This window comes from Papio anubis, chromosome 11 (genome assembly GCF_008728515.1).
Source record: "Papio anubis isolate 15944 chromosome 11, Panubis1.0, whole genome shotgun sequence".
NCBI classification, from domain to species: Eukaryota; Metazoa; Chordata; class Mammalia; order Primates; family Cercopithecidae; genus Papio; species Papio anubis.
Genome location: NC_044986.1, coordinates 122,146,705 through 122,173,016, shown reverse-complemented (window position 1 = coordinate 122,173,016; position 26,312 = coordinate 122,146,705). Strand labels below are relative to the sequence as shown.

The following is a 26,312-nucleotide window of genomic DNA, read 5'->3' as shown; positions in this document are numbered from 1 at the left end:
CTCTGCCTCCCAGGTTTAAGTGATTCTCCTGCTTCAGTCTCCCGAGTAGTTGGGATTACAGGTGTGCGCCATCACACTCAGCTAATTTTTTTTGTATTTTTAGTAGAGATGGGGTTTCACCACATTGGCCAGGCTGGTCTCAAACCCCTGACCTCTGACAACCTGCCCACCTCAACCTCTCAAAGTGTTGGAATTACAGGTTTGAGCCACCGTGCCCAGCTGATTTCTTTCTTTCTTTTCTTTATTTTCAGATGGAGTCTTGCTCTCGTCACCCAAGCTGGATTGCAGCAGTGCCATCTCGGCTTACTGCAACCTCTGCCTCCTGGGTTCAAGCTATTCTCCTGTCTCGGCCTCCTGAGTAGCTGGGATTACAGGTGCCCGCGACCACGCCAGGTTAATTTTTGTACTTTTAGTAGAGATGGGGTTTCTTCTGTTAAGAGCTTTGGGCTCAAACCCACATGTGCTCCCTTGATAAGCTGGGTGGGGCTCGCGTCAACATTTCCAACCCTTTTTTCCTACCTGCTTGGCACCTCCTCCTAGACCCCTATTCTATTCTTGGTCTTACAGGTATTAACGACCTCACATTGATAAGAATTCCTCAAGGAAGGAAAGGGAAGGGCCCTGCTCAAATGGCTTGTTCCTCCCCCCGGCCCAAGCTTCTGTCTCTAATATCATGGAATCACCAAATACGGTCTCCACATAGTTATTCTTGACTATCCCATGTCACAATAGAGCAGGATGACTCAATTTGGTCTAGAGTTTGGACTGAGCCACTAATAGAATCCAACACAGGCAAGGCAAAGGTTGTGGTAATTAACGTGGAGTGTGGTGACCACAGAAAGAATTGATGGAAGCATGTGAGGAAATGTGTCATCCGGAAATGCAACAGCTCAGCTCCTGGGGCCCAGTGTGGACTTGCCTTCAGGAGGTGATGATGCTGCTTGTGACCTGTGGGTCAAAGTAAAAATTGCGTAAAATCAGTTCCCAGTGTACAAACTGATGGATGTTAAAGGTTAATTTGTAAATACCTTTATGTTTCTATGTGGAAAAAGCTTCCCAAGTTCCATGTAGGTTCTTGGGCCACTGTTTATGATAGAATTATAATACTGCATATTCAAAATGTCAAATGTCAGACAAAAATATTATGAATATACAGTATTTTCTTCTTCTTCTTCTTCTTCTTCTTCTTCTTCTTCTTCTTCTTCTTCTTCTTCTTCTTCTTCTTCTTCCTCTTCCTCTTCCTCTTCCTCCTCTTCTTTTTTGGATATGGAGTCTTGCTCTGTCACCCAGGCTGGAGTGCAGTGGTATGATCTTGGTTCACTGCACCTCCACCTCTCAGGTTTAAGTGATCCTCCCGCCTCAGCCTCCTGAGTAGCTGGGATTACAAATGTGTGCCACCACACCTGGATAGTTTTGTATTTTTATTAGAGACAGGGTTTCACCATGTTGACCAGGCTGGTCTCGAACTCCTGACCTCAAGAGATCCACCCTCCTCGGTCTCCCAAGGTGCTGGGATTACAGACGTGAGCCACTGCACCCAGCATGTAAAGTATTTTCTCTAAGGTATAATTTAAATACCAAATAAAGGCATGCTATGTGTTTCATTTAATGTCCAATTAAATGGAGTCAAATCTCACCCTCATGTCAAACTATCCTTCAGCCTATATACTGGGACAAAGGTTTTCATGACTGTAATCACCACAAGAGCTTTCCTGTGTTGTACTTGCAGATGGTCACAGCCTCTTGGTCTGGTAGAAAAGTCTACCCGAAGCCTCTGAGAGGCCCAACATAATCAGGGACCACAGGAAACAGTACAGCAGTAACAATGAGACGGGGATGGGGTGCTGTGGGACTCAGCAAGTGAAAGTGAAGAAACTTCAGGTCCTGGAATGTGGAATCCAGGTGGGCCACAGGCTTGAAGTCAGAGTTCCAGGGCTAGGCCGACTGAGAACTGGAGAGGCTGGGATTCACCGGGACGCATGGGATGGAAGGGGTCATCGCCACACAGGAGGCAGGGACCCGGAAACAGGCAGCTGCAATGCAGAAAGAGGAAAAGAGATCTTTGAAGAAGCAAGGGAAAAATAATTCTGAATTAGTTTATACTGGTCCAGAGGTTTGTTTTAGTGCCAGCAATGGAGATATCAGTAAAAACCGAATCCTAGTTGTAATAGTATTTTTAATGGAATAAATGCATTTTATCGACTTGAATTAATTACTTATCTCCTTATTTTATCTTATTATATATTACAAATATATTATATGATTTTTATATATCTTTTTTTTTTTTAAATTTTAGATGGAGTCTTGCTCTGTCACCCAGGCTGGAGTGCACTGGTGTGGTCTCAGCTCACTGAAACCTCTGCCTGCTGAGTTCAAGTGATTCTCCTGCCTGAGTCTCCCGAGTAGCTGTGACTACAGGTGCATGCCACCATGCCTGGCTAATTTTTTTTTTTTTTGTATTTTTGGTGGAGACAGGGTTTCACCATGTTAGCCAGGATGGTCTCGATCTCCTGACCTCGTGATCTGCCTGCCTTGGCTATATATATCTTATTATATATGTATATATGCTCTTCAGGCCGAGTTCTTCTCCTTCCTTTATAATTCTTTTTTTTTGAGATTAGAGTCTTGCCTATGCCAGCCCAGGCTGGAGTGTGGTGGTGCAATCTTGGCTCACGCAAAGCTCTGCCTCCCAGGTTCATGCCATTCTCCTGCCTCAGCCTCCTGTGTAGCTGGGACTACAAGCGCCCACCACCGCACCCGGCCAATTTTTTGTATTTTTAGTGGAGACGGGGTTTCACCGTGTTAGCCAGGATGGTCTCGATCTCTTGACCTCGTGATCCGCCCGTCTCGGCCTCCCAAAGTGCTGGGATTACAGGCATGAGCCACCGCGCCCGGCCCTTTATAATTCTTATATACGTGGGGTACATTCCAGAGAGCTTCATGAATGAAAACCATCTGAAATGTGTCACGGAATAATTATAAATGTGGATACATGGAGAAGAATGTGGTAGAGCAACACACTTTGAATCGTCCACAATTCTCTCCACAACTGTCTTTTTTCCCAAGCTCTTTCAAATCTCAGATTATACCACTAATAGACTGTTACTGTCAGTGTTGTTCTTTGTTGTAGACAAAGAGCTGTTGGCCACTCGCAGTTCTGTGCACTTTGCATGAATTCTTTAATTTTAATGCGATCATCACGAGGAGGTGGATATGACCCCTACTGTGAGGAGAGGAGACATTGGGGCTGTATTACATCACTCCTTTTATCCCAAAACTTTGCGGTTTTGGAAATGAGATAGGACGGCTTACCTTCCTTTTAACAAAGAAGGAGATCTCCAGAATTAATATGTCTGAGGCACCACTGGCAAATTTAGGTTGAAAGAGATTTGAAATAGTAATACATTGCCAGAATTGCCTGAAACATCACATCATCTTTTTCAAAGAAATAACAGGTTCCCAAAACCGTTACCCTCCCAACCTCGCCCCACTCCCACTGCATTATATTCTAAATTATTCCCACGGGTGGGCCTTCATTTTGAGAATGGACGTGATGCAATATGCTACATTCTAGGAACTGGCAGCAGAAGAAAATTCTCAGAGTTTTCAGTGCTGGGATCATAGATAAGGTGGCCAGTAGACACGGGTTTCCCAACACGATTCATTCCTCATGAAAACCCTGAGTGCATGTCAACAAGTTCTTTTTCTAGATGTAGGCATCTCTGTCTTTGCTTTTTAAAATTCTTATGGGTGAGAAGAAAATCCACCCAGCAAAGCTGCAGCTGGGCCCTCGGACGGCAGTCAGCAAAGATGCCTCCGTGACCGGGCGGTGTGTCTGAACTCGTGTTTTCCTTCACGCATCTGTAAAGTGGTAGGTGACTGTAAAAATGATTACAAGCTTCGAAGCAGTTAGCACACTAACTGTAAAATTCCTGGGTGATGAAGATGCTAGCAACCAAAGCAGGTGATTTTTGTCTCCTGGGATTCCCTTCAGCAGCAGGGCTGGCTCAGTTATGCTGGGCGCTTAGAGCACTTGGTGGCCTGCCCACTGCCTCCACCTGGTGAAGAATCTAGAGCATCCGGCACCAGCATACAAGATCTGCAAAGAAACTCTCTACTTCATGCTACAGAATATTCAGCAAGTCAGTGGAAATAGCGATACCAACCTACAAAGTACAGGAAAGGTGTTAAAAGAATGTGTAAGATTTAAGTAAATTCTCTACATTCATATTTTATCTATTAATCAAAGTCCCAAATAGGTCATAACTTAGTTACTTTAAAACAACTTGTTTTTAGGGCCTGGTGTGGTGGCTCACTCCTGAAATCCCAGCACTTTGGGAGAACAAGGAAAAAGGATCACTTGAGGTTAGGAGTTCGAGATCAGCCTGGCCAACATGGCAAAACCCCATCTCTACTAAAAATACAAAAATTAGCCAAGTGTAGTGGTGCTCGCTTGTAGTCCCAGCTACTCAGGAGGCTGAGGGAGGAGAATCATTTGAACCAAGGAGGTAGAAGCTGCAATGAGCCAAGATCATGCCACTGCACTCCAGCCTGGGAGACAGAGCAAGACTCTGTCTCAAAACAACCCCCCCCCCCGCCACAAAACACCATTGATTTTAGTTGATTTTAAAATACAGAGGCATATAAAAAAATGTGATTTTGATTGCACCAAGATAACTTGTACTGATTTTTTTCATGGTTAACAAGTTACCTTCACATAGAACATTTAAGTAGACTAGACAGCTATAAAATAAACTTTTCCCTTCATTACATTCTTCCCCCCCAAATTGCTACTTTTTCTTATTTTTCCAGAAAAAAATAAACACATACCTCAGCATGTATGTGCACATTTAAACACACACACACACACACACACACAAAATACTACTTTAAATCCAGCAATATCTGGTGATAACCGCCCATCTTCATCAAGCTGGCCCAGTACCTGGCAGTTCTACGTCCTGTGCAAGCATCATTAACTGTGCACATAACAGCATGTAAAGTGCATTTTGGGCTGGATTTACATTATCTACTTATTTGCATTTCAAAAGAAAAAGTTTTGTCTTGCTTTTGCCCTGATTCCTTTCTGTCTTCACTCAGTTTACAAGGAAAATAATAAAAATATATAAATAAATATGTAACACTCATGCACTCATGCTCAGAGACTAAAGCAGTTATTAAGATAATTCTAAGAGAAACTACCGAAATACACAGCAGCAAAATAAAGGACTAGTAAATATATATTTATAACTTTTAATACTTAAATTGTCCCCATGAGAGACTGTCAACTTGACTGTAACTAGATTCCATATGTATTTTGTATATTATTACACATATTGAAAAGATATATCACAATGACATTTAAAATTGATGAATGCAATTTACCCGTCCATTGACTTCGCAGTCACTCCACGTGGTGCTCTGGACGACACAAAGATAACACACTGGAGTTCTGAAGGATGCTACTCTAAATGGAGAAGAATACCTGCAGAAAAATGGCAATCAGGCGTTATAAACACAGCAAATGCCTTGCTAGCCGTCAAAATAAAGGGCTTTTTATAGTCTGTAGATTCCCAAGTAACTATAGAAATCTTGCCTCCTTTCAAGTGACAGATTGTTTGATAGAAAGTCAACTTGTTGGGTGGAATGAGCTGGGACCAGGAGAAGAAGAAAAGGAGGAGTGAGAAAGAGTCAAAGGCTCATTTTAAAAACTATGTCTGTGCATGTATTCCCTCCAGACCATTTGCCTTTCCTTAGGTTGCAGCACACTGGTGTCAACTGTGCCCTGCTACGTGAAAAGAAATGAGACTTTGATTTGATTTGATCTATCTGGGAAGAGCTACATAAACTATGAATCATGATTGATTAATTCATGTTGAAATAGTTTTGCAAACATGTTTCTTTCTTGGGGTAGGAAAGACATATCTGCTTAGTCCTGAAGAGAATGAACTCTTCCCCTACTTCATATTTTCTCAACTAACTTTTATTGAACACAGTTATGCACTAAATATCATCCAAGGTGCCATAAGGAACCAAATGAGGCCTGTTTTTGTGCACAGGAGATTTACAAGCCTGCAGAAGGAAATGTGTAAACATGACCTATAGCCACAGTGCAGGAGGAAGCTGTTGTAGAAGGAAATTCCATGACTGAAATGAAGTCTTCGAGTACTTGGGATGGGAAGAGCCTTTGGCAGCTTGGGGGTGGCATCTATGAGCGCTAGGCTCGGCATCAAGCCTCGCTTTTCCTGACACCATGTGCTAGGAAGGCCTGCACAATCAGGGTGACTGAGGAACGGTGAGAATCATTTGAGGGCCAGAATCCAAGAGCAGCAACACTCTTGGAGGCTAAAGGGAGGCTAATGTCTCCATTCCAGGGGAAGCTCAGGAAAGACGTCCTTGCCCCTGTGACATTTGGCAAGAGCCCTGGAGGCTGAGCAGGAAGGGGGTGGCATCAGAGCTCAGAAGAAACAGCCTGAAGAAACTGAGCCGTGAGTTATGAGCCTGATACACCTGCCAAGGAGTGGCTGGTGGGAGAAGAAGCAGGAAGGTGCTGTAACTTGAATATTTGTCCCTTCCAAAACTCATGCTCACATTCAATCCCCAGGGCCGCAATATTTAGAAGTGGGGCCTTTGAGGGATGAGGTCAAGAGGGCTCTGTTCTCATGAGTGGATTAACACTTTTCCTTCCTTCCTTCCTTCCTTCCTTCCTTCCTTCCTTCCTTCCTTCCTTCCTTCCTTCCTTCCTTCCTTCCTTCCTTTTCTTCCTTCCTTCCTTTCTCTCTCTCTTTTCTTTCTTTCTCTTTCTTTCTTTCTTTCTTTCTTTCTTTCTTTCTTTCTTTCTTTCTCTTTCTTTCTTTCTTCTTTCTTCCTTCCTTCCTTTTCCCTTCCTTTTCCCTCCTTCCTTCCTTTTCCTTCCTTCCTTCTTTCTTTCCTTCCTTCCTTTTCTTCCTTCCTTCCTTTCTCCCTCCTTCCTTCCTTCCTTCCTTCCTTCCTTCCTTCCTTTCTTTCTTTCTTTCTTTCTTTCTTTCTTTCTTTCTTTCTTTCTTTCTTTCTTTCTTTCTTTCTTTCTTTCTTTCTTTCTTTCTCTCTCTCTCTCTCTCTCTCTCTCTTTTCTTTTTGATGGGGTCTTGCTCTATCACCCAGATTGGAGTACAGTGATGTGATTTTGGCTCACTGCAATCTCCACCTTCCAGTTTCAAGCAGTTATCCTGCCTCAGCCTCCAGAATAGCCGGAACTACAGGCGTGAACCACCACTCTTAGCTAATGTTTGTGCTTTTAGTAGACAAGGGGTTTCACCATGTTGGCCAGACTGGTCTCGAACTCCTGATCTCAGGCAATCTGCCCACCTTGGCCTCCCAAAGTGCTGGGATTACAGGCATGAGCCACTGCACCTGTCCAGTGGATTAACACTTTCATGGGCTAATGGATTAATGGGCTTTCGTGAGTGGGGAACTGGTGGCTGTGTAAGAAGAGGAAGAGAGACCAGAGCTAACACATTAACACTCTCAAGCCCCTCCCCATGTGATGTACCGTGCCATCCTGGGACTCTGCAGAGAGGCCCCACCAAGAAGAAGGCCCTCAACAGATGTGGCCCTGCAACCTTGGACTTCTCAGCCTCCCTAACCGTAAGAAATACATTTTATTTCTTCTCAATTCTAAGCAACACAAAAGAGATGAGGAGAGTAGGTTTTCGGTTCACTTGTGGAGACCCCCAGCGGCATGCCTGGCCCTTTTCTCCAAGCACTCAGAGTCATGCCCCTCCACTTACTCGCTCCTGCTGGGCTGCCTGGCTCAGATGAGAGGGAAGATGAACGTCTGTCTTAGCTTTGCCAGGTGGCGATCCTTGGGCTCTTCTTGTGAGTATTAACTCACACAAAATCTTATCATGCATCCCAGAGGGCCGTGACTGGCTTCTCCAGGAAACGTGGTGTTTACAGGTGTCCTGAGGCACCGTGCCAGACCTGTGGGGACAGGACTGTGGTGTGGGAGATGCCTGCTACCAGGGGCTGCATGACTGTTGTGTGGGAGATGCCTGCTCCCCGGGGTTGCATGGACAATGGACTTTAATCAGACACCATTGCTTTCTGATGCTGTGATCTGGGACTTGGTGAGCCCCAGTTTCCTTACCTGTAAAATAGGGAAAACAGTAGTGATGCAGGGCAGGGAAGCCATTTCCACACTGCTGATAAAGACATAATCGAGACTGAGTAATTTATACAGAAAAAGAGGTTTAATAGACTCACAGTTTCACAGTTTAATAGACTCATAGTTTCCCAGTGGCTGGGGAGGCCTCACAATCATGGTGGAAAGCAAAAGGTACATTTTACATGGTGGCAGGCAAGAGAGAATGAGAGCCATGAGAAAGGCGGAACCCCTTATAAAACCATCAGATCTCATGAGACTTATTACTAAGACAAAAATATTATGGGGGAAACTGGCCCCATGATTTAATTATCTCCTGACGGGTCCTTCTCACAACACATGGGAATTATGGGAGCTACAATTCAAGATGACATTTGGGTGAAGACATGGCCAAACTGTATCAAGTCCCCAGTTGAGGGTTAGCCCGGGAAGGTTGTTGGTTTTGCTCTGGGGAGAATACCAGGTGAGCTGGTGGCGGAAGAAAGCAGCTTTAGTGAGGTGCCACTGCTGCGTCTCCACAATGCCCCCACAGAGCAGGGCTACCCACTAGGTAGACCACTGAGAGGAGCAGCTCAGGACAGTTCTGCAGTCATAGTTTTACCCAGTCTCACTCTGTCTCTCCGCCTGGAGTGCAGTGGTGCGATCTCAGCTCATTGCAACCTCCGCCTCAGCCTCCTGAGTAGCTGGAATTACAGGCACATGCTGCCAAGCCCAGGTAATTTTTGTGTTTTTAGTAGAGATGGGGTTTTGCCATGTTGGTCAGGCTGGTCTCGAACTTCTGGCCTCAAGTGATCCACCTGCTTCGGGCTCCCAGATTGCTGGGATTACAGGCATGAGCCACCGTGCCTGGCCATTTTTACTCATCTTAATTACAAGCATATTAAAAGGCAACTGTGAGGCCAGGCATGGTGGCTCACGCCTGTAATCCCAGCACTTTGGGAGGCCAAGGCAGGCGGATCACAAGGTCAGGAGACGGAGACCATCCTGGCTAACATGGTGAAATCCCGTCTCTACTAAAAGTACAAAAAAATTAGCCAGGCATGGTGGGGGGGCGCCTGTAGTTCCAGCTACTCGGGAGGCTGAGGCAGGAGAATCGTGTGAACCCGGGAGGCAGAGCTTGCAGTGAGCCGAGATCATGCCACTGCACTCCAGCCTGGGCGACAGAGTGAGACTTCTTCTCAAAAATAAATACATACATAAATAAATAAAAAATAAAAGGCAACTATGCAGAAATTTCTAGAAAAGGAATGGTAACTTTTCGGTTATCAAGTCGCTGCCATGGAATGGGGTGTTTAACTCCCAGGTATTGCCATAGCAGTGGTAAACTGACATGGCGCTGGTGGGAGTGCCTTATGGAGAGTTGCTTTCACCTCTTCCTTGTTATAGCAGGTCTTCAATCTTGTCTAGAGCCCGAGTCCCCACCTCCGGAGTTGAGTCCCACCTTTCACCTTAATAGTGCCCACCTCAGGACTGCTGCTTCTCCAGTTCATGTATCATGTTTATAACCAGTGTGCATACATGTTCATTATCCTTTTCACCACCTCCATCATCTTTTTCACAGATAACTACAGGCTTGGGTTTGAGTCTTGACATCGCCATCCGCCAGCTGTTCTTGGGTGGGCTGCCTCATGATCTGAGCTGGAGTTCTCCAACCTATTCAGGGAACATAATACCTTGTAGACTACTGGGAGGGTTAACATGGACATGTATGAAACACCTGGTCAGATGGCCAGTACACGGTGCACAGCAGATACTCAATAATTCAAGTGCGACACTTTGCCAAGAAATAAGACTGAAGCATTCTACATTTAACAGATTGGACCCCTTGGAAACTGTGCCACCCAAAGCCAGCTTCCTCCTCCTTTATTTTGTGATACGGAAAACTGTGTCATGTCCTGAGAGTTATTCCTGCATCCCCAGCTGGGCTTGATCCTGCCCACAACTCTCTCATCCTGTCCGGCATTGCTGCAGAGTGTCTCAAGGCTGAGATTCCACATGTGTGTCTTCACCCTCTGTTCACAGGCCGCACACCCAGTAAGGGAAAGGGAGGCAGACAGGCTGTGAACCTGGGGATGCCACCAAAACCAGGTCACAGACCAAGTCACCCTTCAGACAGGCAGTAAAGAGTTGGCTCCACTGTGTGCCTTTCCTGCTGTGGGGCGCAAATGCCATGACCTTTGGAAATACCCAACATTGCAAATTCAACCGTCATAGATAATTTCCCTCTAAAATGCAATAAAGTATGACTGAAAATGTAACTGGCCTCCTCGCATCATTAATGCTATTTTGCAAAAGGAATTAGGAAATTTACAAGCTCTGAAAATACAGTCCAACCAGAGCACTTGCCAGAGGCGTTCACAATTCACTATTGCTTGTTTGTGTGCACATCTTGCCATGCGACCACCCAAGCCATACGCTGGAATCACGGCCCATCTTAGGAGCTCATTGTTCAGCTTTTCCGGATGCTCTTCATTCTGTCTAAACTGGAATATTACTATAAGTTTAGAGTAGAAAAATGTGATTATTTTATAATAATGAGCTCAATCGTCTCATCGTTGTCCAGTGGCTTCATGGCCCCGGGAGCGGCACAGGGACGGGGTGCAGGAGAAGCACTGATGGCTGTCACACCTCCCATGAAGGTGGGCTTCACGGTTCTCCAGGAAACTCTTCTCTCCCAGACTTTCGGGATAAAGCACCTTCTGGGCTCATGTAGGGCCCTGCACTTTCACTCTGGGGGCACTGACAAATACCAACAGAATTCAGGTGAGTGATACAAAGGAAACAGATAAAGCGTTTGGTGGGGAGAGAGGTGTGGAGGCTCCTTTGGTTTGAAAGATCGAGGCTCAATCTCACGTCTCTAAAGAGGAGAGATTTTACCTGAGAAGTAAACATTGGGAGCGCCAGGCATGGGAGGTCTATGGCAAGGGCTGGGGGCAGGGGAAGCTGGGGCCAGAGGGGTCCAGAGGATGTCTGGTGTGTTTCAGGGAGGTTGAAGGGGTAAGGCCAGGATGGGTGGGGCCTGGGCAGAGGGGAGGGGTGAGGGAGGCCAGAACCGGGCAGGGCCCAGGCTCTGCTTGGGTATTTATGGGTTCTTTTGTCTGCAGAGCGTTAGGAAGCCACGTAGGGCCTTCAGTAGGCATAAGGTGATGAGGTTCACGCTGTTGGATCCCACGCATGCTCCGGGGAAGGGATGGTTGGGAAGTCTGAGAGGAAGCAGGAGAGCGTTAGGAGCACATGGATGCCATCCAGAATGGAGATGGCTGTGGCTTGGAAGGAAAAGAAATCACGCAGCTCGGAGTCAGGATACATTTGGAGGGCCAGTCCACCGAGCTTGCTGGTGGGGAAGATATGCACCAGAAAAGAAAGAGGACATCCGGGACAATTTTTTTTTGCCCCCTCCCCGCCCAGCCAATCCATACATTGTCCGGAAGTAGGAAGCAGTAGCTTCATTTTATGGTCAGGATTCTTGGGGCTCAGATGGGTTAAGTAATTGGTCAAAGTCTTGCACAAACCCTGAGAGTACAGAGGTAGAAAATGAATCCAGGTCTTCGATTCCGAAACATAAGCTGTTTCGCTGTGTCACTTCTCCTCTTCATTTTCATGCCAGTTCCAAGAATTAACACTGCAGTTAGCTTTCTGTTTCATTTCCCAAGATACTATGTCACAACGAAGAAACCTTAAGAAAAGAACAGGAATGTCTCACATGGATGCAGGGCCAGCCTGATTCTCTGTCAAAGCCACTAGTTCCTACACTCTGGGTTCCAATACAAAGAATGCACATTTATGCAGCAGGAATGGGCCAAGGACTACACGTTGCACAGCTCTGGGGAGCAGAGTAGAAAGCTGCGCCAGGCCTGTCTGGTCTGTCTGAATGGAACGGGTCGTAGATCCCATTCGGCTTGGAGATTCTGATGAACTTTCTTTTCTTTGGGTTGGATTTCACATGTAATACTTTCCCCCAGTTGTAAGTTGAAGACTAAAAGATGGGAAGTTTTTTACCAGCTACACTTCTTCCCACCCTTACTTCCCCTGCAGTTGCCATCACTAATCATCCGACTGCCCCATCAACCCCCCGAAACCCAAGGCCTATTGGTGGTAGAATATTGAACTGAAGGGCAGACTGCTGTAGAAGTCATCAGTTCTCTCTGATCACAGTGTCCAGACAGTCCCTCTTCACCAGGCACCTGCTCCCTGTAGATACGGCATTTCAGATCTACCATGTGGCAATTCCAGACAACTCACTCATTTATGCTGATGGGTGCAAAGTTTATTTTAGCCTCCAAACAGTTTTCTTCCCCAGTCTGTTAAAAGAAAACAAAACCAGAACACCTGTCTCTCTCTCTAGTTACAGATAGGAACACTTACCCATATCATGGCATCAGTATTTGACCGAAGCCCTGGAGAGTGTCAGGCACCGTGTTAGGAACTGAATACAAAAATAAGACGTAAACTAGTCCCTCAAGGAATCTATGGACTGGTGAGATCAGCTAACTGTGCACCTGGAGGGAATATACTTAGAAATAACTGCGAATTCTGCAGAAATGCTAAGGGGTTCCCAGTCTCGTTTCTATGAGGCCTGTTAATTGCTGAGTTGTTTTGTCTCTGGTCTATGGAACCCCGATAGTGTGCCCTAGGTCTTTAATTTCTTCATCTCTACAGAATAATCTCAATGGAGTCATTGCAAGTGTTTATTCATACTTCTCAATGTGGAAGTGAACTCTCTATGGTGTAAAAACCTATCCAGGAAGCACCTGACAAGCTGGAATCCTCAGTGACCTGGGATTGCTATAGTTGCTAATAGGAACAATCTTTTTTTTTTTTTTTCTGTTTTTGAAATGGGGTCTTGCTCTGTCATCCAGGCTGGGACGATCTTGGCTCACTTCAGCCTCTGCCTCCTGGGATCAAGCGATTCTCCGGTCACAGCCTCCTGAGTAGCTGGGATTACAGACGGGCGCCACCATGCCCAGCTAATTTTTGTATTTTTAGTAGAGACCGGGTTTCGCCGTGTTGCCCAGGCTACTCTCGAACTCCTGGCCTCGTGTAATCTGCCCGTCTCAGCCTCCCAAAGTGCTGGGATTACAGGTGTGAGCCACCACGCCCGGCTGGAACAATCTTGATATTAGGGTGAACAAGTGATTTCATAGCTTTCTCCAAAGGAGGAAACACCGGGAGCGTCCACCTGAGAATCAACACCGTGGATCATTCTGGGGAGTTAATAGTTTTGAGATGTGTCCCAAGATAACTGTTAGCTTGAATCACCACGTGGTGATCAAACCATGCTGATCCTAAGAGCCAGGTAAGGACCAAAGGGTGTCCTTCGGGTGAAATCTCCAGGTGGAAGATCCTTCCACTTCTGATGATAGAATTCTATTACTCTGCCTATAGTTTGGGGAAACAACACTTTACAAATAGAGGACAAGATCCATTTTGCCAAGAAAAACCATATGGATTTAGCTGCTGCTAACCACCGTTAGGAAGGAACATCAATAAAAAGCAAGCCTATGGAACGACTCCTTCCCCAAACGGTGCTTGTTACAGAACGCAGGCCCCAGCAGGCCTGGTCCATCCTCCACATTCTTTCCTCTCTGACTTATTTTTACTTTCTGTTTGAATTGGCTTGGTTTTATTTTGCCCTAAACTGTCTCTGTAGTCATCCCCCGACAGAGTTTCGAGAGTGAAAGTCCGATCCGCCCACGCTTCACAGAACTCAATGCGGAGCCTTCTCAGGAGTCACTTGACGTCAAGGCTGACTTTTAAATTTGCCAAAAAGGCATTCTTTGGGGAGCGGTCGTCACTTTCCCTCTTTACAGAGCTGCTACTGGCTGCTGGAATGCAAAACCCACAAACTGCATTTCTAAACTTAATTCGATGCATAGATGAGGGGAAAGGGGCTTCAGGCATCGATGCTATTGTTTTTAACCAACATGTTTTAATATATCATTTATATATATATTTTTTTCTTCCCCTAATTTTTAAACTTTTTGTTTGTTTGTTTTACAGGCCAAGCCTACTGCTATTAGAAAACGTATTTAGAAACCACTTGGATCTTCCCTGTCTGAACATCATATATTTAGTTACCTTGTGTGTTTAGATGAAGAGTGCTTCAGATCTCAAAAAAAAAAGTATTTTATTTGAAAGCTTGTTTTCTGCTTATTTACACTATTAATTTAGAGTCCAGGGGAATCTCTAAATTTGCCTCTAGAAACCACATAATCACCCAATAATACCTTTCCTGACTCTGCTTTCTGACACAAGTGACTTTTGAAACACTTCCATCTTCCCTTTCTAGTTCATGTGCTGCACTCCACTCTTTTTTCCTTACTTTTTTTTTTACAGTCCATCATGGAGTATTTGTTTACCAAATGTTACTTTTCTTGGATCCAATCTATTTTTGAAGAGTGCAAAAGCAAACAACTGTTTGAAGATGTCAAGCTTCATTTTATTTATGCATGAATAACACAAATAACTTGAAAATGACCTAGTCTGTTTTTCTCAGATTTAGATAGAAAAACTGCTTCCGGCCAATGTTTATGCCAATTTGTTCATGCCAAGTTTCCAGTTTCGGTGCCAACTGGTTTTTACGGCCAAGTTGTAAACCTTCGGTAAACATGGCTTATAATGAAAAGTGCAACACAGCCTGAACCCTGGCACCAGGGGACGGATGTAAATTTATTCTAAGAACAAAATTCTAACAGGAACAGGAGGGGAGCTAGGCTGGCTACGAAGTGTTCCCACCATAATATGGAAAGCATACAGATGATGATAGATTTGATTACTCAGAGCCCATTAGGCCCACTTAGGCACTTTATGTATTTCTTTTGCTCTGGATGCTGAGTCGTTTCATGCTCAATTTGAAGTGACTGGCTCATTGTCTCAGGGTGGTTCTAGAACTTTGCCTTCAGGTGGGGCTGGGGAGGGAGCTGGTGGAGGTGATATGGTTGGGCTCTGTGTCCCCACCCAAATCTCATGTTGAAATGTAATCCCCAATGCTGGAGGTGGGCCTGGTGGGAGGTGACGGGGTCATGGGATGGCTTCTTATGGTCTAACACCACCCGCTGGGTGCTGTCGTCCCTGTCGTGAGTTCTTGTGGAGGTGGTTTCTTGTGGTTTAACACCATCCCCCTCGGTGCTGTCATCCCTGTTGTGAGTTCTTGTGAGATCTGGTTGTTTAAAAATGTGTGGTACCTCCCCCGTTGCTCTCTCTTCCTCCTGCCCCAACCACGAAAGATGTATCAGCCTCTCCTTTGCCTTCTGCCGTGATTGTAAGTTTCCTGAGGCCTCCCCAGAAGCAGAAGCCGCTATGCTTCCTGCACAGCCTGTGGAACCGTGAGCCAATAAAACCTTCTTCTTTGTAAGTTACCCAGTCCCAGGTATTTTTTTATATCAATATGAGAATGAACTAATACAGTGGGTATGTTCATCTGCATGCATCAAGGTACAGAAAACGGAATCAAATGTTTTATTTTAACATCAGTTCAAAAATGTCCGTCCATGTCAACCTCTTCTCTCCTAATACATTGCATCCAGTGTGTCCTTTGCAAAAGCTAAAAAAATTATATCCCTCCCATTTATCACCCTCCACAGCTTCCCATTTTCTTCAAGTAAGCCCCACACTTCTTCCTGGACCCTCAAGATCTCCCCTGCACCTCTGAGAAGGCAGGGGTGAAGCCTTCTGTCTATAAACTCATCTCTCTCTCTCTCTTCACTCCCCAACTGAGCTCTCAAGGGACACTGACATCCTTTCCGTTTCTGGAGCACCCCAAGCTAATACTGTCTCAGAGTTTCTAGCGCCCCCTCTACAGGAAAACCCTTTCTTATCTCCCACTTGACTGGCTCCTTCTCTCTGCACGCATCTCACTCAGACTCTGAGAAACATACCCCCAAATATTCCATCAAAAACAGCTCTCACCCACCCCCTCCATCCCCATCTATCATGTTGTTGGTTTTTCTTCATAATGTATTTGAAATTGTTTGCTTGCTTATTAATTTACTTACTGATTACAATGCAAATGAGATTCAAATGTCAATTTACAAGTGCCTGGATGCTTTTTTACCATTTTTCAGCCATATTCCTAGGACTGAGGTACACAGAGATTACTCAATACAAACTTGTTAAATGAAATCAATGCTTATTAAACCTATGTCTCCTGTTTACAGGGCAGAATGCCCAGTGTCACAGGTGCAGCGATGGATGAGCCCCAGTCCAAGAGCTCACGGAACGGCTGCATGGGCTACACACCTGTGTGTGCAGTCGCAGAGAGCTTGTGTTGGGGTCACCACAAACCTTCCAGGGCCGCGGGGATCCAGGCCCGGACTCCTGGGGGAACTTCTCTGCAGGCACTAAAGGGTGGGTGGGTGTCCAGCAGGGAGACAGGGAAGAGGGTGACCCACACCATACTCATGGTGCTTGTGGCCAACATGGTCATGGTTATGTACACACGGGACCTGCCATCCCGGGCAGCTTTCATGGTGTTGCTGTGGTGAGAGTGAGGCCCTGATTCAGTGTCTTGTTGTGTCCAGGTAGAACTTACTTTTGAGAAGGGAGCCAGAAGTTTCCTTTTGCATAAAAAGTGAGACAGTCCAGGCTAGTAGGGAGCTGGGAGAATGTCACGGGCTTTGAGGGACCTTCATCATCAGAAGGAAAAGTTTAAAAAGTACTCACTTCTTATCAGTAGGATGAAGTCCAGGGCTTCCTGTGTGATGGATTTCCTTGGATAGTCCTGACTAAGTCAGAGCCAAAGGATTTAGAGGTATCCAGGTATCAAAAGAAAGCCAATTTCAGTTCAGGCCTTGCTGAGCCTCCTTGCTGTCCTGAATCTAGGAACCCCAGTTCCACACCACTGGTCATGATCTGAATGTTTGTGTTCCTCCAAAATGCACAGGTCAAAATCCTCACCTCCAAGGTGATGGTATCAGGAGGTCAGGCCTTGGGAGGCGATGAGGTCATGAGGGTGGGGCCCTCACAAATGGAATTGGTGCCCTTATAAGAGAGACCCATGAGAGCTCCCTCACCGCTTCCTCCCTGTGAGGACACAGGAAGGCAGGGCTGTCTATGATGCAGAAAGCAGGCCCTCGCCAGACACCTTGATCTCCAACTTCCAGGCTCCACAGTGGCAAGAAATAAATGTGTGTTGTTTAAGCTGAGATGCGCAGTCTATAGTATTTTGTTCCAGCAGCCCACATGGCTAAGACACCAGCCTACCAGTCCTTGATATCACAGCATCACAGCACAGGCTATGGCCCATACAGGCTCACTTACTGAGGCAGTCTTAAGAAAGAACTAATGTGGTAGGTAGAAGCAAGTCCCTTTCATCATGGACAGATATCTGCACCCTGTTATGTGTTTGCAGGTTCGGAGTCTGTGTGCCATAGTGACAGACTCCGGAAGATACATACCTGGAAATGATTTAGGGAAGAACCAAGGGGAACTGGGGACTGGGCAGAACTGGTGAACTAACCAGGAGAAATGATGTGCGAGGTCCCCTAAATCAAGAGCTTCCCCCACTGCAGGGCTGCAGGTGCACAGGGCTCTGTACTCCCAACAGGGGCCCCTTTTCCCATCTGTCCAATCAGGACGTCTGTAAAGCAGGAGGTCTGTTTTTGTTTTTATTTGTGGAGATGGGGTCTCACTGGGCTGTCTCCTGGGTTCAAGCGATCCTCCAGCCTTTCAAAGTGTTGTGATGACAGGTGTGAGCTCTTTTGATCCCTCTCTCTCTTGGCATCTCTGAATTTGGTTAGGGATATATCTCAACTGTACAGAGAATTTCACAGGAGCCCTAATATGTTGTCCATTGACAGCAAGTGTCCATGTACAGAACAAAATATTCTGTCAAACCTCCACTCAGGATGATCCACAAACAAAATTTAATAGTTTCATCACTGTTCTCCAACCTTTCAACAAAACACAAAACCTGTTTTTTAAATATATAACTGTGGACAATATTAGAGAACACTCTGTCCTGTTTTTCTGCTGACACAAAAATCATCCTTGTTGGCTGGTGCAGTGGCTCACGTCTATAATCCCAGCACTTTGGGAGGACGAGGCTGGAGGATCACCTGAGGCTGGGAGTTCAAGACCAGCCTGACCAACATGGTGAAACCCCATTTCTACTAAAAATACAAAAATTAACCAGAGGTGGAGGTGCATGCCTGTAGTTCCAGCTACTCAGGAGGCTGAGGCAGAAGAATCACTTTAGTCCAGAAGGCAGAGGCTACATTGAGCTGAGATTGCACCATTGCACTCCAGCCTGGGTGACAGAGCGAGACTGCATCTGAAAAAAAAATTGTTCTTGTTGTGATATATGTATGCATATATATATATATACACACACACACACATATATATACACACACACACACACCATGAAATATTATTCAGCTTTAAAAAGGAAGAGGATCTTGCCCATTTGTGACAGTGTGGATGAACCTGGAGGACATTATGTTAGGTGAAATAAGCCAGGTGTGGAGAGACAAACACCGCATGATCTCATTTACATGTGGAGTCTAGAAATGTTGATTCACAAAAGCAGAGAATAGAACAGAGGTTGCCAGGGTCCAGCGGATGGTTGGATGGGGAGCTGCTGATCAAAGGGCATCAACTTTCTATTATAAGAGGAACGAATTCTAGAGAACCAAGGTTCGGCGTGGTGACTATAGTTTACAATAAGGTCTTGTATACTTGGGATTTGCTGAGAAAGTAGATTTTAAGTGTTGTCACGACACACACACACACACACACAGAAGGTGGTGGACGTGTTAATTAGCTTGATTGTGGTAATCATTTTACAAAGTATATGTATCTCAAAGCATCACATTCTACACCTTGAATATATACTATTTTTATCGGTCAATTAATCCTCAGTTAAGCTGAAAAACATTAAAAACTAAAATAAATAAAAACAACTTCTTGGAATCCCAGGGGAAGAGGAAGAACGCTAGGATGTCCCACGACAGCACGGCTCCGAGAAAACATGGCTAAAAGATGCTGCTGTTCCTCCGCCAAGGACACTTTTGTCGTTCGTTTGTTCAACCAGGGATAAGTTCTCTGTTTCTCAAAGAGCGATTCTCCTCCCTCAGTCCCGGGTCGCTAAGACATCAGGGGAGCTAATGTGCGCTTCCAAGAACAAGGAGACAGCAAAGGGAGCTGAGAGTCCACAGCAGCAGCAAAACAGATGCTGCTTCACACGCCCTTTGCTAAGAGTCCTGGAGTCTGAAGTCTCCGCGGCTGATTTAAAAGCAAGTTCCTGAGGAAGGAGCCAGAAAGTTCTCTGAAACCAGTAGTGGAAGCTACTCTCTAATAAAGCAAAATGTTACTATGCTTCTGGAAAGATTCCATACATCAAATACACATTGAATAAAAAGGACAATTTGATTAACTGAGGCCGACTTCTTTTCTCAAATTGACTTTGAAAAGGAATTCAGAACAATAAAAAGGCCGCACCCTGACTTGAAAGCTTTAGCTGCTCAAGAGAGAATTCACGAGGCATTTGCAAGGGGCTGCTGTGATCAACATGTTTGTAAATATAGGATGAAGGACAGCCTGTAAATTTCAAATGACAGGCTGACAAAGAAAAAAGCACACAAAGGAGAAGCCAGTCAGGTCAAGGCCCAAATGCCCACTTTGTCGTGTTAATAAAGCGTAGTAAAGGCATTTAGACTTTTATCTGATTGGCCTAATGATGGGTATGTATATGTGACATGGCCAGCGTCTGATGGCTCGCCTGTAATCAGCACTGTGGGGCCTGGGGTGGGCAGTCCTTGGCTCAGGGTGGGGGCCACCACCTGGTCCAACATGGTGAAACCGCGTCTCTACTAAAACCTAAAGTCAGCTGGTGTGGTGGCACTGCCCGGCCCCAGTGCTCGGGGTTGAGGGATTGAGAGGAATTGCTGGGACTTGAGGAGGTGGGTTGCAGTGAGGCTGGACTTGCTTGCCACCGCTTCCCGGCTCCGGCATGCGGCAAATGAACTCCTCGAACCAAAGAACTCAGACAGTCAAGGCCAGGGGTTCACTTGGCCCAGGCTCAGGAGATAACATTTGGCTGGGCAGCTTCAGACCAAGACACAGGGTTAGTGCCTGTGCCTGTCCTATGCTCACATTGAACAGGAGGCCCCAGGGCCTGGGTTTTACCCCAGGCTCAGGGCCAGTGGGAAGCGTGGTGGGGAGTGGGAGGCACCAGTGCCTGTGCCCCTCCATCTAGGCAGGAACAGGGACACGAGGCAGGACGGAAAGAAACGGCAGAGAAAGAGCGAGAGAGCTGGGTTGTGAGGTATATGGCTGGGAGAAGAGGAATATTTGGTGACTCGCAGGCATGGTGTATATGCACTTCCGACTTGTGTGATCAGAAGTTTGATAGGATTATAAAGATTAAATATTCAAGACTAAAAAAGAAAGAAGGGAAGGATAGGATAATTCAAATTATCAGAAAGCTGGTTTACTAGGGAATGCTCAAGAGAAGAAGACATTCAGAGACACACCAAGACAGAGGGAGATAATAGAGGAATTACATGAGTAAAGATCCGAGCCGCATGAAATTCCGGGGGAACAGGGGCTCTGGTGGGCAGAAGCCTCTAGAGAGCGTCTTAGAGGCCCTGTGACCAGCACAGGGAGGCAATGAGTGCTCCTGGGTCCCTGCCTGTAGAGACAGAATCAGGGAGAACCAGGGAAACTGCAGGGCAGCTATGCAGAAAATCTGAAGGCGTTGAAGTGTGTTTTCAGGAGAGCGGTATGCAGTAGTAACAAGGGGCTTGAATTCCTGCTAAGGTCAAGAAGCGGGTCAGGAGATTGGATGCACTGCTGGCTCTGGGAATCACAGTAGTGTCCCTGGGGCTTGAAAGCAAGTGAGAGCAGTTCCCACTGTGGACATGCTTAAGGAGCGAAGACTTTTGGAGTGGGTGGGGCAGGAGGGACAGTGAATTCTCAAAAGGCAGTATGCGAAGATTATGAGCCGTTAAGGACTATATAGAGGGGTGTATGCAGTGAGGCCCGGGTCTTCCTGTTTTGTTTAAATGGCATGAAGTTTACTAAACACTGCTTGGATGGTGATGCTAGAGAGAGAGACACTCATCCCATAGAAGGGAGAAGAGGAAAAATTATCAGTCGCATTCTTGAGACAAAGGAGGGAGGCTTTTGGCGCTGGAGGCTGAAAACACAAAAAGGAAGGATTGGACCTTGCCGAGGCAGGACAGCTTCACAGTGATAAAGAGGAAGGCATGAGGTGTGGGTAGCCATGCAGTGTCGCGGGTAGTCACTGTGTTGGAAAAAGGCTCAGGATGCTCCCTATAAAATCTTTCCATTTTTTCTTAATGGGTAGGAAGGATTGTTAGTGCCTTACCTCTGTTAGGAGGGTTGTGGGAGTGAGGCAAGGGCCAGGTGCAGGGGAGGCCCAGGTGGGAGGAGTGTGGGTGCACCTGAGATCAGGGAGCCTGTGGGTACAAAGTGAAGGGAGGTGGCATCCTAGCCTTGGCTTGGGAAGAGGCGAGATACATGCTCTGTTCCTTTCCATTTAATCCTAACAAATTCCCCTGCTGGTACCCGCCAACCCTGGCCTAACCCCTACTTCAGCCATCCCAGCATAGCAGACCCCTACCCCAGCTCCCAACAAACCACAGCCCCAGTGGCCATGAGACCCCGGCACCTGGCTCTGGCTAACCTAGGCCTGACCTGACCATGGCCTAGGCCTTGCTGCTTGACCTAGCCCTGGCCCCTATGGCCTTCATTTCCTTTGACTCGGCCCCTGAGGCCTTGGCCTGGCCTAACCCTGACACTCTGGCCCCTGTAGCCCTGGCCCCTGACATCTAGCCCTAGCCTGGCACTGGCCTGGGTGGGTGTGCACTCGGCACATATGTACTACACCTATTTTCACCCATGAACAAAAACTGAGGCCTACTAGGTTCCCCAGAGCTGCTCAAGATGCCAGAGCCGTGGTGGGGGGTGAGGGGAAGGGCATGAAGGTGCCCATAGTGCTTATAATCTAGGAAAGCGGCACAGGGACAGGCAGACAGGAAAACAGCGGAAAAGGCAGAGAACAAGGTTGTGAAAAGTGCTCTGTAGCTGGAAAGAGAGAGATGTTGGTGACTCTGAGTAAGGCATGATATTAGCAATACAGGGAGGTGCTCTGACTTGGTGTGATCTCAGAGTTGATAGGATTGCTCAAAGATTAAGTATTCAGACTAAAAGAAAGAGGGAGGGACTAGGATAAATTAAATTATCAGCTGGTTTACTAAGAATACTCAGAGAAGAAGACATTCAGAGACACACCAAGACAGGGAGATGACAAGTACATGGTAAGATCCGAGCACACAGAATTTGGGGGAACAAGACTCTAGACAGCCTCTAGAGAGAGCCGTCTTGAAGGCCCTGTGACCCAGCACAGAGAAGGCAATGGTGCTCTAGGTCCCTGCCTGTAGAAGACAAGTCCAGGGAGAGAATCAGGAAACTGCGGAGTAGCCAGCCACACGCGAGAAAAATCTGAAGGCGATGAAAGTGTTTCAGGAGAACGGTATGCAGTAGTAACCAAGGGGCTTAATTCTGCTAGGTCAAGCAGATTCAGAATTGAGATGCCACTGCTGGCTCTGGAATCGTGGTGTCCCTGGGGCTTGGCTGGTGAGAGCAGTTTCCCTGGGACATGGCCAGAGCAGACTTTTGGAGTGGGTGGGGAGCCGGAGAGGACAGGGAGAGGTGATTCTCCAAGGGGCGAGCGCACGAAGATTGCCAGAGCCGTGGGACTATGGAGAGAGGGGTGTGTGCAGTGAGAGCGGGTCTTCCTCTGTTTTGTTTAAATGACAGAGGTTACTAAACCATGTCGGTTTGCAGATGGTGATGCTAGAGAAGAGAGACACTCATCCCGCGGAAGGGGAAGGAAAATTGTCAGTCGCATTCTTGAGAAGACAAGGAGGGCTTGGCTGGGCTGAAAACACAAGGGAAGGATTGGACCTTTGCCGAGGGCAGGACAGCTTCACAGTGATAAGAGGAAGGCACGAGTGTGGGTAGCCATGCAGTGTGCGGGTAGTCACTGTGTTGGAAAAACCAGGATGTTCCTAAACAAATCTTTCCATTTTCTTAATGGAGTATGAGGAAGGATTGTTAGCAGAGAGTGTGTACCTCTGTTGGGGAGGCCTGTGGAGTGAGGCAGAGATAGTAAAGGTGCAGGGAGCCCCAGGTGGGAGTGTGGGTGCACCTGAGATCAGGGCCTGAACAAAGTGAAGGTGTCATCACAGCGGCCGGAAGTGGCAGGCTACCTTCCCTTCCTGATTCCACTGCTGAGTTACAGGCATGGTTGGAAGCCTAATCCTAACCCAAATTCTAACAGTACCCCTTAACCCTAACCCTAACCCTAACCCTAACGCTAACCCTTAACACTAACCCAAGACCCTACCCCAACTCTAACAAACCTGACAGTAACCATAAGACTAACCTAACCGTAACTCTAACCCTAACCCTAAACCCTGACCCTGACCATAACCCCTAAGCCTTACTATGACCCTAACCCTAACCCTAACCCCAACTCCAACCCCTAAGCCTTAACCCTAACCCCTAACCCTAACCTCTAGCCCTAACCCCTAACCCTAACCTCTAACCCTAACCCCAACACTAACCCTAGGTGGGTGTTGATGACATTTTGACCAGGGTTGGAATTTGCCAGGGGAGTTCAGCCAGAGAGAGTTGGGCAAGGATCAGGTTCTTCTCTGAGTAACAAAGTAACATTTCAGCTAGGATCAGGTTCTTCTCTGAGTAACAAAGACCCAAACTAAAGGGTCTTGAAGACAATTGAAGGGTTTTTGTTATTATTCTTTTTTCTTTTTAGAGACAGAGTCTCACTCTGTCACCCAGGCTGGACTGCAATGGTGTGATCTTGGGTCACTGCAACCTCTCTCTCCTGGGTTCAAGCAATTCTCCTGCCTCACCCTCCTGAGCAGCTGGGATTATAGATGTGCATCACCACACCCAGCTTTTGTGTGTGTGTGTATGTGTGTGTGTGTTTAGTAGAGACAGGGTTTTGCCATGTTGGCAAGGCTGATCTCAAACCCCTAATCTCAGGTGATCCACCCTCCCCAGCTTCCAAAAGTGTTGGGATTACAGGTGTGAGCCACTGCACCCAGCCTGTTGTTGTTTCTTTCACATTAAAATCAGGAGGTGGGTGACCAAGACACAGTAGGGCAGCCCAGGTATATGTGGGCCTGAGACACCCAGACTCTGCCATCCCTAGCCTTTACCCTCATGGCCCAAAGAGGTGCCCAGAGCACCAGTCATCACATCCACGTTCCAGGCAGCAGGATAAGAAGGGACATAACAATGAAGTGGAAAAGACACATTTTAAGGGATACTTCTGGAAACAGTCAAAGACACTTTCCTTCATGGTTAGTTTCAATATAGAGAATCTATTCTGCACAGTCATTTGTCAAGATAAACCTGGGAGCTCTGTTTCTATGGAACATCAGTAGGAAGGGTGGGGAGGGGCAACCACTCACCTTCTTAGGGAAGATAATAATGGGTGAGGAGAAAGAGTGAGGCTGATGGATTGAGGCGTCGGTGAGTTCAAAGATTTGCTCCAGCTGGAGTACAAGATTCCAGGAAGAAGAGATTGTGGTGGACAGGCCTGGGGCCTGCAAAGTTGACGTTCTGGTAGCAGCGTTTTGAGTCACAGAAGGGAAGTTATTAGAGGTAAAGATGCCCATGGGCCCTGGCGGGACCCACGGAGAGCCCGGAAAGAAGTGAGTGTAGGAGGAACATTTTCTCAAAGCAGACTCTGGTGTTTAGAATGGAAGGAATTTTGGATTCCCCTCTGTCATCATCCAGCTAAAAATGTTGAAGACTTTTTTTTTTTTTTTGAGATGGAGTCTTGCTCTTGTTGCCCAGGCTGGAGTTCAGTGGCGCAATCTCGGCTCACCACAACCTCCACCTCCCTGGTTCAAGCAATTCTCCTGCCTCAGCCTCCTGAGTAGCTGGGATTACAGGCGCCCGCCACCACACCCAGCTAATTTTGTATTTTTAGTAGAGGCGGTGTTTGTCTGTGTTGGTCAGGCTGGTCTCGAACTCCCGACCTCAGGCGATCTACCTGCCTCGGTCTTCCACAGTGCTGGGATTACAGGCATAAGCCACTCTGCCCGGCCCATTGAAGACGTTTTAATCGTGTCTTCATTCACTGAGCAGACCTTTATTGAGTTCTAAATATTCTGCTAAGCCTTAAAAATCCGTTAATGTGAGAGCCTTCACCTCTGGTTAACAGACATTGCCCGTTAAACAGATGCTATCAGCCTTGTCCCCCAGCCAGTAGTCAAAGCTGTTGTTAACAACAGTTGCCATCACAACTGATTTTAAAGTTAGACATTCCACCCATTGCTGTAGATACCAAAGGCACACTGTTATAAATGCATCTAGATGCTCATGTATGGACAGTCACTTTTGCTAACTGATTGAGTCACCCAGAAGCCCTTGTGTGCTACTGTCACAGCCCTGACTGGTAATTTGTGTGAATACCTGACTCTGAGTCACAGGACGGAGCGGATGGGTATGTGGTTTTCATCTGACAATTGATTTCTGTGGTGTTTCACTCACTGCAGGGCTTTTCAACTGGTGCATAACTTAGGTGAAAGTTTCTGGGCAGCTCTGGGCTGCAAAAGGACCTCCCTTCAAGAGCAGATGTCTATGACCACGTGCTTCTCCAATTAACACAAAACTTCAGGGAAACTCCGAGAAAGGTTCCTTCTGTGTTTATTGATGAGAATGACGTTAAGCCTCTACAACCATTGTAGTTCCTATCTCCAGAGAGGTAAAGGAATACTAACAAAACAAGTCACCGAAGAAGGGAGACATGGCCAGTGACAGTCAGGCTGCTCAGCTTCCACAGTGGCTGCAAACCAGTTTGAGCAGATTTCAGTTTGGCCCTGTCTGGGTAGGCTCTACCTCATGAACACCAACCTTACTGTTTGGCAGGCTCCTTTTTCAAAGGCGTGTCATAGTGGTAAAATCATTTAGTTGCAAAACGGAGTTTTAAAACGGAATACAGTAGAATTTAATAGATTAAGACATTGTGGAATGTATTATAATTGAGTAGTAGGGCTAAAACAGAAACTATCGGAGACTATGTCTTGCAACATGAGTAAGAGGAGTTTGATGAAATCAGGTGGGAAATCAAAATTCTAGCCAGGTGAAGACCAGGGTGGGGTTTCAA

General features: G+C 46.5%; 1 long non-coding RNA gene across 1 annotated transcript; it reads left to right on the top strand.

Annotated features, from left to right (window-relative positions):
• The first annotated feature begins 350 nt into the window (after positions 1 to 350).
• On the top strand, positions 351 to 14,280 carry LOC108587494. Its single transcript, XR_001906137.2, has 3 exons — positions 351 to 393; positions 9,705 to 10,906; positions 14,144 to 14,280. It is a non-coding gene; the product is annotated as an uncharacterized LOC108587494 (long non-coding RNA).
• The last annotated feature ends 12,032 nt before the right edge of the window (positions 14,281 to 26,312 follow it).